This window comes from Acomys russatus, chromosome X, assembly GCF_903995435.1.
Source record: "Acomys russatus chromosome X, mAcoRus1.1, whole genome shotgun sequence".
NCBI classification, from domain to species: Eukaryota; Metazoa; Chordata; class Mammalia; order Rodentia; family Muridae; genus Acomys; species Acomys russatus.
In genome coordinates this window covers 60088707-60102710 of record NC_067169.1, presented here as the reverse complement: position 1 = coordinate 60102710, position 14004 = coordinate 60088707, and positions in this window count along the sequence as shown.

The window sequence follows — 14004 nt, the reverse complement described above, 5'->3', positions numbered from 1 at the left end:
TGACTAAGAAAGCACAATAGGCATTACAACTTTATGAATGGATTATAAACCTGTAACCATCTTGAGTTTAATATTTACAGACAATAAGTTGAAAGTATATTTGAACTTCATTCTACAAAAACCACTTTTACCTGTAGACAATGGCATAAAAAGCTTGTACTGTTGTCAAATATAATGTGAGACTTTAATGTGGAAACCAGTAAAGATCAAGAGGATAAAGGCTTTCATGTGTTATGTCTAGACTTACTTTCCACAATAAACCCATAATTTAGAGCCTGAAAAACTTATTTACTGAAGACTTTTTTTGCTCACAAAAAGCAAGAAAAGAAGGGTTCCAAGTCTTTTTACTTTCAATTTTTATTTTTATTTATTTTAATATATTTTATTAATTTATTCATATTACATCTCAATTGTTATCCCATCCCTTGCATCCTCCCATTCCTCCCTCCCTCCCATTTTCCACTTACTCCCCTCCCCTATGACTGTGACTGAGGGGGACTTCCTCCCCCTGTATATGCTGATAGGGTATCAAGTCTCTTCTTGGTAGCCTGATATCAAGTCTTAATAGAGAGAAGCAGACATCAGAAGGAAGAGAAGCATAAATGCTAGAAAAGAAAGCACAAATATCCAGCATTGTAATTTTATTCATGATATTCCCATAGTCTAGCTCAGGTACATGATTTTTATCTAAGAAACATAATTTGGATGCTGTCCAAGGTTAAAACAAAATTTAGCTTATGATATCATAATCTGTGATATTAACAAATACTTGGTTGTTTAGCATGAACCCACCAAGCACTCTGGTAAGTTTGTACTGTGCAATTCAATGTTTATCCTGCCACTTTCTTAAATTCCATGATCTCTTTAAAATAATTGGTTTACCTTGATTTGATTTTAAATTTTACGTAAGGAGATAACAGGTACAGATTGAAGCTCCCTGAAAAGTCCGTTAAATGATCAGCTTCAATGGCTTTGTAGACCATATAATCATCTAAATAAGATCCCAAATCCTATTCAGCTTACTTAGAAAAAAAGTGCTCGAAATCTATTCAATGATCCTGTATTCAAATAGTTAATTTGCAGTATGTTCTGTTCAAGAAAAGGAAAACTGTCACCCTGTCATTTTAGAGTCTGACACTAAGCTTGTCAAAAGAGACAGCTGTTAAACTGAATTACTGTTGACATGCGGAGAAACGGCCCTTGCCAGATGTAAAAGACATCTGTGGCAATGAAGTGGTACAGAGTGGCTTTTCAAATGTGGTCATACTGGTATTTGAATAGCATGTCTACGGCATGAAAACATGGCCTTGACTGAGTCTGTTTAAGTCAGTGAACTGAAACCAATGAGACACACAAAGAAATTCCCTTTCTGTTATATCTATAACTTATGCCTGGATGTGAAAACAATACAATAACAAACCTTACTATAGGGTCTTGAAATATAGCAGGAAATAACTTGATTTTCTGAGTGTTTGAATATATGGATATGTGAGGTGTAAATTCACAAAGTAGATAATACAGAGCATGATTGAAAATAATAAGAATAATAATCTTTGTCATGTAACTGTAAGGAGTTTTGTGATGATTATAAAGGACAAAGGTTGTCAACTATTTGGATGCTTGAGCCACTCTAACACTTCAGGAGTCCCCAAAATTGGATGTATTTAGAAAAAAACCTTAAAATTTATAATACAAATGAGCGACATTTATAACCCAACTGAGACAGGCTACAAATATTTACTAGCTGCCTAACATGTAGCTACTATTATCATTATTTTAGGTATTATCTAGGGTAAATAAAATGCTTCATAGACACTTCCTTCTTAGGGATCTCCTGATCTAGCAGGCAGACAGACACAAACAGAAATGTCTGCTCTGACAAAAAGTATGCCAAGAACTGCATTAGAGGCACAACAACTGTTTTCTTTTCGTGTGACCCAGAGAGAAAATAGGCAAAGTTTAAAGGTGATTGCAAAAAAAAGAAACTTGAAAATAAGCATGAATTTATAAAATACCATTCATTAAAAAGGTACAATTTCCAAAAGTTGTTTTAAAAATAGTAATTTATACATTAAGGTATAACATCAGCAATATACTTTGATATTTTAATTTTTATTTGTATCACTATCATTTTGATTGATAAATAAAAACATGTGATGTATATATTATACAATTACATCAAGGTAGTTAACATATATTGAGATATATACCACTTTACTTATATTATTTTATATGCATTATTTAAATTTACCAAGTTATTTTGAAATGTATAGCTAATTACTATTAAATATTGTCATTTTGGTATGGTATAAACCTCATAAGTTATTCCAGCCTAAAATTTCAAACAACATATTCTATTAATAGTGTTTATTTTAACCATGTCTCCAAAACATATTCTGCAGAATCACTGTCGTGCTCACACTTCGCATTGGAAAATCTTGATTATTCACCCACTAGATCATCAACCAAATAGGTAATCTGAGGTCAGTTCTGATCCTTCTTTTCCTGACTGGGAAGGACAAAGCCCACAGATTTATGCTGCCTAAGAGCAGAATGGTTATTGGACTAGTTATGTCATATTTCAGTTAATAGTGACTTCAGTGCAGTCAGAAAACATTTACTATTACCATAGTATTGATATAGAATCTGAAAGTCAAAGAGATGAAATGATTTTCATGTACAATATGGCTTGGAAGTCATAGATTTCTTGAAAAATTTTAAACCTAAAGCTTTTTTTTTCCCTCTTTGATACAACTGTTTCCTGCTTTCGAATAGAGGCTCCATATTTATTCTCCATGAATAAAACAAATGCAAATCAGGAGAAATAGTCTCAGAAATTATTTCTTTCTTCCCCATCTAGTGCACTCCTGGTTCACCCTAAGATTCTATGTATGGAAGCAAATTCCTGAAACTTCTTGAAGAATTATTTGCCTTTGTGTTTGCCCACTCAGCTGTTCATAAATAACACAAGATTTCATTTAAACAAGAAAGAACTGCAATGATAATTCCAACACAGTTCTGAATCATGCCCATTTAACTGGCCATGAAAGAATTTAAAGTGTAATAAATTTCAAACAACAATTATATAATTTTTGGCATCCACTTTAAAAACACACTTAATTTCTTTTTTGCTTTTCATACATGTATTTGGACTTGCTGATATTACGGAAGGTGAACTTTTGAAGACTAGCATAATGAATACATGTCCCGCTTTCTGAGTTATAAGATGAACAGTGAGAAAATAAGGTAAAATAAACTTTTTAAGTATTTGAGAGTAGAATTAAGGAATTATCTGTAGTCACAAAAACATGAATACATTAGCAATTTATGTTTCCAAAAGTATTTTTTATCATTCCAAACTAAACTCTGTACTCACTAAGGAAGGACTCTCATCATTTTCTGTGATATTTTCTTGGAAATATGCATTATATTTTCTCTTTCTATGATTTAGCCTATTTTAGCAACCCCTTAAAAGGGAATCATAAACATTCATTCTTAATTTTCAGTGTTCTTCTATATTTTACCTTGCCCCTGAATCTCATTCCATTTCATACTTAAATTTATGCATATATCACATTTTCCTTGCACCTTTTTATTTTTATACAAATTTTAGCTTTTGCCACCTTTTGGCTGTTATAAATACTGTATCTGTGAACACTGGTATACAAGAATCTGTTTGAGAGCCTGTTATGAATATCTAAAATGTTGATACCTAGAAAGGAAATTGGTGAGTCATATGTTAATTGCACAATTAAATTTTGAAAACATCCAAATCTTTTTCGTCGTGTCAATTGGCCAATTTTACATTCCTGTAAACACAGCATAAAGATTCCAACATTAAAACATTCTCACTTACATTTATTTTTTAGTTTAAATTATAGCAATCTAATTAGTGTGAACTCACATTTCATTATGACTATGGTTTGCATTTCTCTAATGTGTAAAATTGAAAGTTTATCTTACGTGTTTTTCATTTCTGTATTTTTTTCCTTTTTTTAAATTTTTTTAATCAATTTTTTTATTAATTTATTCTTGTTACATCTCAATGTTTATCCCATCCCTTATATCCTCCCATTCCTCCCCCCCCCCATTTTCCCATTATTCCCCTCCCCTATGACTGTTCCTGAGGGGGATTGCCTCCCCCTGTATATTCTCATAGGGTATCAAGTCTCTTCTTGGCTACCAGCTGTCCTTCCTCTGAGTGCTACCAGGTCTCCCCCTCCAGGGGACATGGTCAAATGTGAGGCACCAGAGTACATGAGAAAGTCATATCACACTCTCCACTCAACTGTGGAGAATATTCTGACCATTGGCTAGATCTGGGAAGGGGTTTAAAGTTTACCTCCTGTATTGTCCTTGGCTGGTGCCTTAGTTTGAGCAGGACACCTGGGCCCAAATCTGCCTATCATATTGTTCTACTTGTAGATTTCTAGGACCCTCTGTATCCTTTTATTTTGCTATTCTCCCATGCGTCTCTCACTTAGAGTCCCAATAGGATGCCCTCCCCTCTGTCCCAGTTTCCTGGTAAGTGAAGGCTTTCTTAGGACATGTCCCTTGGGCTAGTATGCAGATATAAGTGAGTATATACCATTTGATTCTTTCTGCTTCTGGGTTAACTCACTCATTATGATCATTTCTAGCTCAATCCATTTATCCACAAATTTCGGGAATTCCTTGTTTTTAATAGCTGAGTAGTATTCCATAGTGTATATGTACCACAGTTTCTTTATCCACTCTTCTACTGAGGGACACTTAGGCTGTTTCCATGTTTTGGCTATTATGAATAAGGCTGCTATGAACATGGTTCAGCAAAGTTTCTTGTTGTGTGCTGGAGCATCTTCTGGGTATATTCCAAGGAGTGGAATAGCTGGGTCTTGAGGAAGCGCTATTCCCATTTTTCTGAGATAGCACCAGATAGATTTCCAAAGTGGCTGTACTAGTTTGCATTCCCACCAGCAATGAAGGAGTGTTCCTCTCTCCCCACATCCTCGCCAGCATGTGGTGTCACTTGAGTTTTTGATCTTAGCCATTCTGATGGGTGTAAGATGGAATCTCAGAGTTGTTTTGATTTGCAATTCCCTGATGACTAAGGAGGTTGAGCATTTCTTTAAGTGTTTCTCAGCCATTTGATACTCCTCTGTTGAGAATTCTCTGTTTAGTTCCAAGCCCCATTTCTCAATTGGGTTAATCGGTTTGGTGGTGTTTAATTTCTGGAGTTCTTTATATATTTTGGATATTAGACCTTTGTCAGATGTAGGGTTGGTGAAGATTTTTTCCCAGTCCGTAGGCTGTCACTTTGTTCTCTTGACAGTGTCTCCTGCCTTACAGAAGCTTCTCAGCCTCATGAGGTCCCATTTATTAATGGTTGACATTAAGGCCTGGGCCGTTGGTGTTCTGTTCAGGAAGTTGTCTCCTGTGCCAATATGTTCCAGGCTCGTTCCCACTTTTTCCTCTAAGTGGCTTAGTGTCTCTGGTTTTATGTTGAGGTCTTTAATCCACTTGGATTTGAGTTTTGTGCAAGGTGACAAATATGGGTCCAGTTTCATTTTTTTTACACATAGACCTCCAGTTAGACCAGCACCATTTGTTGAAGATGCTATCCTTTTTCCATTGAATGGATTTGGCTTCTTTGTCAAAAATCAAGTGACTATATGTGTGTGGATTCATATCTGGGTCTTTGATTCAATTCCACTGATCAACCAGCCTGTTGCTGTGCCAATAACATGCTGTTTTAATTACTATTGCTTTATAGTACAGTTTGAGATCAGGTATGGAGATTCCTCCGGAGCACCTTTTATTGTACAAGATTGTTTTTAGCTATTCTGAGTTTTTTGTTTTTCCATATGAAGTTCAGAATTGAACTTTCAATGTCTTTAAAAAATTGTGTAGGTATTTTGATAGGGATTGCATTGAATCTGTAGATTGCTTTTGGTAGGATGGCCATTTTTACTATGTTAATTCTCCTGATCCATGAGCAAGGAAGATCATTCCATCTTCTCAGGTCATCTTCAATCTCTTTCTTCAGAGTTTTGAAATTTTTTTCATACAAGTCCTTCACTTGCTTAGTTAGGGTAACTCCTAGATATTTTTTATTGCCTGTGGCTAATGTGAAGGGTGTGGTTTTCCTAATTTCTTCCTCTGCAAGCTTGTCATTTGTGTATAGGAAGGCTACAGACTTTTTTGAGTTAATTTTGTATTCAGCCAATTTGCTGAAGGTGTTTATCAGCTTTAGGAGTTCTCCGGTGGAATTTTGAGGGTCACTTATGTACACTATCATATCATCTACAAATAGGGATAATTTGACTTCCTCCTTTCACATTTGGATACTTTTGATCTCTTTTTGTTGTCTTATTGCTCTGGCTAGAACTTCGAGTACTATATTGAAGAGATATGGAGAGAGTGGGCAGCCTTGCCTTGTTCCCGATTTTAGAGGAATTTCCTTGAGTATCTCACCATTTACTTTGATTTTTGCTATTGGCTTTCTGTATATAGCCTTTATTATGTTGAGGAAAGTGCCTTGTATTCCCGATCTCTCTAAAACTTTAAACATGAATGGGTGTTGAATTTTATCAAATGCTTTCTCTGCATCCAAGGAGATGATCATGTGGTTTTTTATTTTCAGTTTGTATATATGGTAGATTACATTGATGGATTTCCGTATATTAAACCATCCCTGCATGCCTGGAATGAAGCCTACTTGGTCATGATGAATGGTATCTTTGATGTGTTCCTGTATTCATTTTGCAAGTATTTTATTTAGTATTTTTGCATCTATGTTCATAAGAGAAATTGGTCTGAAATTCTCTTTCTTTGTTGAGTCTTTGTGAGGTTTACGTATCAATGAGACTATGGCCTCATAGAATGAATTTGGGAATTTTCCATCCATTTCTATCTTTTGGAGTAGCTTGAAGAGTATTGGTATTAGCTTGCCCTTGAAGGTCTGGTAGAATTCTGCACTGAAACCATCTGGCCCTGGGCTTTTTTTATTTGGGAGACCATCGATGATTGCTTCTATTTCTCTAGGGGAAATGGGACTATTTAGCTTGTTTATCTGTTCTTCATTCAACTTTGGCAAGTGAAATTGATCAAGAAAATCGTCCATTTCCCTTAGATTTTCAAATTTTGTGGCGTATATGCCTTCAAAGTAGGATCTTATGATTCTTTGAATTTCTTCAGTGTCTGTTGTTATGTCTCCCTTTTCATTTCTGATTTTGTTGATTTCAATACTGTCTCTCTGCCTTTTAGTTAGTTTGGCTAATGGTCTCTCTACCTTGCTGATTTTATCAAAGAACCAGCTTTTGGTTTTGTTGATTCTTTGGACTATTTTCTTAGTTTCTAATTTGTTAATTTCAGCCCTGAGTTTGATTATTTCCAGGCGTCTACTCCTCTTGGGTGTTTCTGCTTCTTTTTTTCTAGGGCTTCCAGTTGTGTTGTTAAGATGCTTATGTGCGATGTTTCCAATTTCTTTTTAAAGGCACTTAGTGCTATGAATTTTCCTCTTAGCACTGCTTTCAATGTATCCCACAAATTTGGGTATGTTGTTTCTTCACTTTCATTGAATTTCAGAAACTCCTTGATTTCTTTCTTTATTTCTTCCCTGACTCAGGTGTCATTTAGCAGAGAGTTGTTTAGTTTCCACGTACGTGTAGGCTTTTTGTTATTTCTGTTGTTGTTGAATTGCAGCCTAAGAGCATGGTGATCTGATAGGATACAAGGTATTATTTCAATCCTCTTGTATCTATTGAGGCTTGCTTTGTGACCTACAATGTGATCAATTTTGGAGAAGGTTCCATGGGGTGCAGAGAAGAAGGTGTATTCTTTCTTGTTTGGGTGAAAAGTTCTATAGATATCTGTTAGATCCATTTGACCCATGGCATTGGTTAATGATGTTATTTCTTGGCTTAGTTTCGGTTTCAATGACTTATCCTTCAGTGAGAGTGGGGTGTTGACGTCTCCCACTATTATTGTGTGGGGATCGATGTGTGGTTTAAGCTTTTTTAGGAGATCTTTTACAAATGTGGGTGCCCTTGTATTGGGAGCATAGATGTTCATAATTGTGATGTCATCTTGGTTGACTTTACCTTTGATGAGTATGAAGTGTCCTTCCTCATCCCTTTTGATTAATTTTGGTTGAAATTCTATTTTGTTCAATACTAAAATGGCTACGCCTGCTTGCTTCTTGTGACCATTTGCTTGGAATATTTTTTTCCAACCTTTTACCCTGAGATAATGCCTTTCATTATGGGTGAGATGTGTTTCTTGAATGCAGAAGAATGTTGGATCTTGTTTATGTACCCATTCAGTTAATCTGTGTCTTTTTATTGGAGAATTGAGGTCATTGATGTTGAGAGATATTAATGACCAGTGACTGTTAAGAGTCTTAATTTTGATGTTGTTTCCAGTCGAGCATTTGTGTAGTTGTGTTTTTGCCATGGGATAGTTATCTATTTCCTGGGTAGTTCTGGTCTTAGCTTGACCCATTGGGATGGAGTTTTCCTTCTAGTACCTTCTGTAAAGCTGGATTTGTGGATAGTTACTGTTTGAATTTGGTTTTGTCATGGAATATTTTGTTGTCTCCATCAATGGTTATTGATAATTTTGCTGGGTAAAGTAGTCTGGCCTGGCATCTGTGGTCTCTTAGGGTTTGCAGGATCTCTGTCCAGGCCCTTCTGGCTTTTATGGTCTCTGCTGAGAAGTCAGGTGTAATTCTGATAGGTTTACCATTAAATGTTATTTGGCCCTTTTCCCTTGCAGCTTTTAATATTTTTTCTTTGTTCTGCATGTTTTGTGTTTTGATTATTATGTGGCGGGCAGTTTTTCTTTTCTGGTCAATTCTATTTGGTGTTCTGTAGGCCTCTTGTATGTTTATAGGCATTTCTTTCTTTAGATTGGGGAAATTGTTTTCTATGATTTTGTTGAGAATAGTTTCTGGGCCCTGGAGTCTGATGTCTTCTCTTTCTTCAATGCCTATTATCCTCAGATTTCTTCTTTTCATGGTGTCCTTTATTTCTTGGATGTTTTGTGTCAGGAGTTTTCCAGATTTGGCATTTTCTTTAATGGTTGATTCAAGATCTGTGATTGTATCTTCTAGCCCTGAGATTCGTTCTTCCATCTCTTGGATTCTGTTAGAAAAGCTCACCTCTGTGTTGCTCACCTTCTTCTCTGAGGTCTCCCTTTCTCGTTTTTCTTCTGTCTGTGTGTTTATCATTGAATCCATTTTCATTTTCAGATCTTGAACTGATTTTTTGATTTCTTTCATCTGATTTTTTGTATATTCCTGAGTTTCTTCCATTGCCTCTCTATAGGTCTTCAGAGCTTGAACCGTTTTATTTATTTTTTTCATCTGGTTGTTTGCATTTTCCTGCAAGTTTTCCAGTTCCACTCTATGTGCTTCGTTTATGTCTCTCACCTGTTTGGCTGCGTCTTCCTGTATTTGATTACGAATTTTATTTGTTTCCTCCATTATCATCCTCATTACTAAGGATTTGAGGTCATTTTCTTGTATTTCCGTTGTATTTGAGTTCTCTGGGTTGTTTTCTTTGGGATAGCTGGAAACTGGAGCTGCCATGTTGTTTTGGGTTTTTTTGCGTATGCTTTTTCGTTGTCCTTTAGACATCTTGCCGTCTTTGTATTTGTTGGGTAGCTTCCAGAGTTGGATGGAGGGTGTCTGACGATAGATTCACTTATTTTCTCACGATTTCCCTAGGCTGGGAGCTCAAAGCTTCACTGGTGTGGATGTTAGGAGGTTAGCCCTGTTGTTCTGGTCTCTCACAGCCAGTGATCTTCAGCCCCCCTTTGCTGTGGATCCTGCAATTGTTCTGGGTCTCTGAATGAGCGTTGGGTCAGGCCAAGGTATCCACAGCCTTCTGTTTTCCCTGCCAACTCCAGCCAGGAACACTGGGCCTGAACCACGGGCTGAACTCAGCTAGATTCTCAGGGCCTGACCTTTCTGCCGAGCTCAGCTAGGGATTCTGGGCCCAAAATGCACACAGGGTCCAGCCAGAATTTTTGGGCTGGGACTACGCACCAAGTTCCACTAGGGCCTTTTGGCCCAAACTGCGTGCTGTGGTCAGTTATTGACTCAGGGCCGGAACTGACTACCAATCTCAGCCAGGAACTCTGGATTCAAACTTCACACTGTGTCCAACCAGAGTCTTAGAGCTGGTGGAACTGAGAGCTCTGTCCAGCCTGCGCCACAGCAGGAGAACTGCGGCTGCTCTGAGTTAGCGCCTGTGGTTCAACCAAGTGCTCCGCCCAGACTGTGTCACCGCAGGGGAGCTGCCGCTGAGCTGAGGTGGTGCCTAGGATGGAACTGCGTACTCCCCCAAGCCTGTGCCACAGCAGGAGACCTGCGGCTGCTCTGAGTTAGCACCAATGGTGGAACCAAGTGCTCTGCCCAGACTTTGTCACTGCAGGGGAGCTGCCGCTGAGCTGAGGTGGCGCCTAGGGTGGAGCTGAGTGCTTGGCCAAGCCTGTGCTACAGCAGGAGAACTGCGGCTGCTCTGAGTTAGCGCCTGTGGTGAAACCAAGTGCTCCGCCCAGACTGTGTCACCGCAGGGGAGCTGCCGCTGAGCTGAGGTGCTGCCTAGCGTGGAGCTGCACGCTCAACTAAGCCTGTGCTACAGCAGGGGAGCTGTGGCCGTGCTGAGTTAGTGCCTTGGGCAGAATTGCTTGCTGGGCTGGGCCAGTACCCAGGACTCTGGGGCCGAACTGTCCGCCGAGTCCAGTCTGGGTCTGAAGGCTCCACGCCACCCAAATCCTGCCCCGAGTCCCCTCTCCCGCAGCAACTCCCACCAGCCACCACACCAATTGCCTCCACCGGAAGGCTATGAGCTGCAAACCTCAGCCACCGCTGCTGGTGCCGCTGGTGCTGCTGCCTCTGCCGCTGCTGCTCCGATCAGAGAAAATCCACGCTCCTCCCGTGTGCAGGGGCATGCAGGTCCTCCGCACCCTTGTCCCTCCGAACCGTGGAGCACTCCCGCTGCCGTGATGTTCAGACCTCGGTGTTCCTGGCTCAGAAATCTGTGCAATTCCCTGAATTGTTCACTGGAGCCTCCACACGCGGTCCACACTGCTTGCCGCCATCTTGAAAAACCCCCCATTTCTGTATTTTCTTTGGATAAATATCTGTTTATGTATTTTACCCATTTGGTTGGTTTGTCTTTTCTACTGTTAAACTGTAGTCATTGTTGAAGTGTTCTCTGCTTTTAATCCTTAGTAGTTATACAATTTGTAAATATCTTCTCCCACTGTGGGAGTATTTTCACTTGCTTGATGATGACTTTTAATATATAAATGTTAAATTTATATTTTATTTTATTGCTTATACTTTTCATGTAACAAAAAGACCAATTATCAGAATCAATATTATTTATCCTCTCAACTTCTTCCTTGAGTCCTTTAATATTTTAAACATTAAATAGAAGCTTTCTGAGCTTACATATTTTGAGTTTTGCAGTTTTTCCTGCACCATATCAGTGCTGTATTGGTCTCTTAAAATGAGCCAGGCAATATAATATCCTATTACTGGTAATGTTTTATAACAATTGATCATAAAAAGTATATTCCTTTTAACATGGTGATGGGTTATATAAAGAAATTTTCTTTCAATCATATCATCTAGTTTGTCCCTATACATAATTCCATACTTTTCTTTCCTTCCCCTCACTATTTCCTTACCACAAACAGTTTTATTTCTATGTTTATGTCACATGTATAATTGTTGCATATTAGAATAAAATCTTGCATTCTCACATGAAAGAAAATGTAATATTTGTCATTCTTAATCTGTCTAAATATGATGCTCTTCAGTTCTATCCATTTGCTGTAAAAAAAAAAAAAAAGAATTCCATTCTTCTTTACAGTCAAACAATACTCCATTGTATATCTATATAACAACTTTGTAGCTTGGGTATTACAAATAATGCAACAAATAGCATGGATATATTCTCTCTTTTGTATGTTCACTTAGACTCCATAAGGAGAGGTGCAGTCTATTTTATTTTATTTTATTTAGCTTTTGGGGAAACTTCCATAGTCACTGCTATAGAAACTGAACAATTTACATTCCACTAGTGGTATATGTGGGATCTCTTTTCTTTGCTTTTTGTATTTATTTATTTATTTTTAATTTATCTATCTATTTATAACTTGTTCACTTTACGTCCTGATTGTAGTCCCCTCCATAGTCACCTCCCAGTCCGTCCTACCCTGCCTCCCTCATTCCCCTTCTTCCCCTAGTCTTCAGAAATGGGGAGCGCTCCTCCTCCACCATCTGACCCCAGCTTATCAAGTTTCATCTGGATTGCATGTATCCTCTTCCTATGTGGTCTGGCAAGGCTGCCTAGACAGGAGGACGTGACAAAGAGTGGACACCAGAGTCCATGTCAGGGGAAGTGCCTACTTCCCATACTAGGACACCACAAGGAGATGGGGATGCCTATCAATTATGTCTGAGCAAGGGCTCTGGGTCTTCATTATGCATTGTCCTTTGTTGGTGCATCAGTCTTTGCAGTACCTATGTCCTTCCACTGGATTTGTTGGCCCCACTGGTCTCCTTGTGGAGCTCTTGTCCCCTCTACATGCATATATCCCCCAGCTCTTCCATAAGACTCCCTGTGCTCCACCCAAAAGTTTAGCTGTGAGTCTTAGCATTTGTTTCAATCCCCTGCGGAGTGAAGTCTTTCAGAGGACCTCCATGGTAGGCTCCCTTCCTGTTCCTTCTCTTCAAATGCTTCTGGTGTCTATTCTATCTTCCCTTCTGAATGAGAATTAAACATTCTCCCTAGGGCCCTCCTTGTGATTTCACCTCTTTAGGTCTGTGTATTGTAGTGTTGTTGTCCTGTATTATGTGCCTAATATCCACTTTTAAGTGAGTATATACCATGAGTGTCTTTCTGGGTCTGGATTACCGCACTCAGGAGGATCACTTCTAGTTCCATCCATTTGCCTGAAAATTCAAGATTTCCTTGTTTTTAATAGCTGGGTAGTATTCCACAGTGTAAATGTGCCACGATTTTTTTTTATCCATTCTTTGGGTGAGGGACATCTAGGTTGTTTGCAGATTCTTGCAATTATGAATAAAGCTGGTAGTAATGTAATTGAGCAAATGTTTTTGTTGTGTGGTGGAGCACCTTTCTGGTATATTCCCAGGAGTGGTGTAGCTGGGTGCTGAGGTAGTACTATTCTGAATTTTCTAAGAAAGCGCCAGATAGATTTCCAAAGTGGTTGTACGATTTTGCACTCTCACCAACAATGGAGGAGTGTTGCTCTTTCTCCACATCTTCACCAGTATTTGCTGCCACTTGCATTTTTGATCTTAGCCATTCTGTGTGGTGCAAAGCAGAATCCCAGAGTTGTTTTGATTTGCACTCACTTGATGATGAATGACTTTGAGCATTTATTTGTTTCTTACTCACTTAATATTCCTGTGTTGGGAATTCTGTTTAATTCTTTGCCCCATCTACTAATTGGATTATTTGATTTGGTGATGTTTAATTTCTTGAGTTCTTTATATATTTTGGATCTTAGCTCTCTGTCAGATTTTGGGTTAGTGAAGATATTTTTCCAGTCTGTAGGCTGTCATTTTGTTCTGTGGACAGTGTCCTTTGCCTTGCAGAAGCATTTTTGTTTCATGAGGTCCCATTTATTACTTGTTGATCTTAGAGTCTGAGCTGATGGTATTCTGTTCAAGAAGTTGTCTTCTGTGCCAATAAGCTCAAGTCTCTACCCCACTTTTTCTTCTAATAGGTTTAGTGTGTCTAGTTTTATGTTGAGGCCTTTAACCCATTTAGACTTTAGTTCTGTGCAGGGTGATAAATAAGGTCATATTTGCATTTTCCTACAGGTAGATGTCCAGTTATACTAGCACCATTTATTGAAGATGCTCTTTTCCATTGTATAGTTTTCGCTTCTTTGTCAAAAAATCAAGTGTCCATACATGTGTGGTTTTATTTCCAGATCTTAGATTCACTACCATTGATTCACCAGTCTTTTTTTATATAA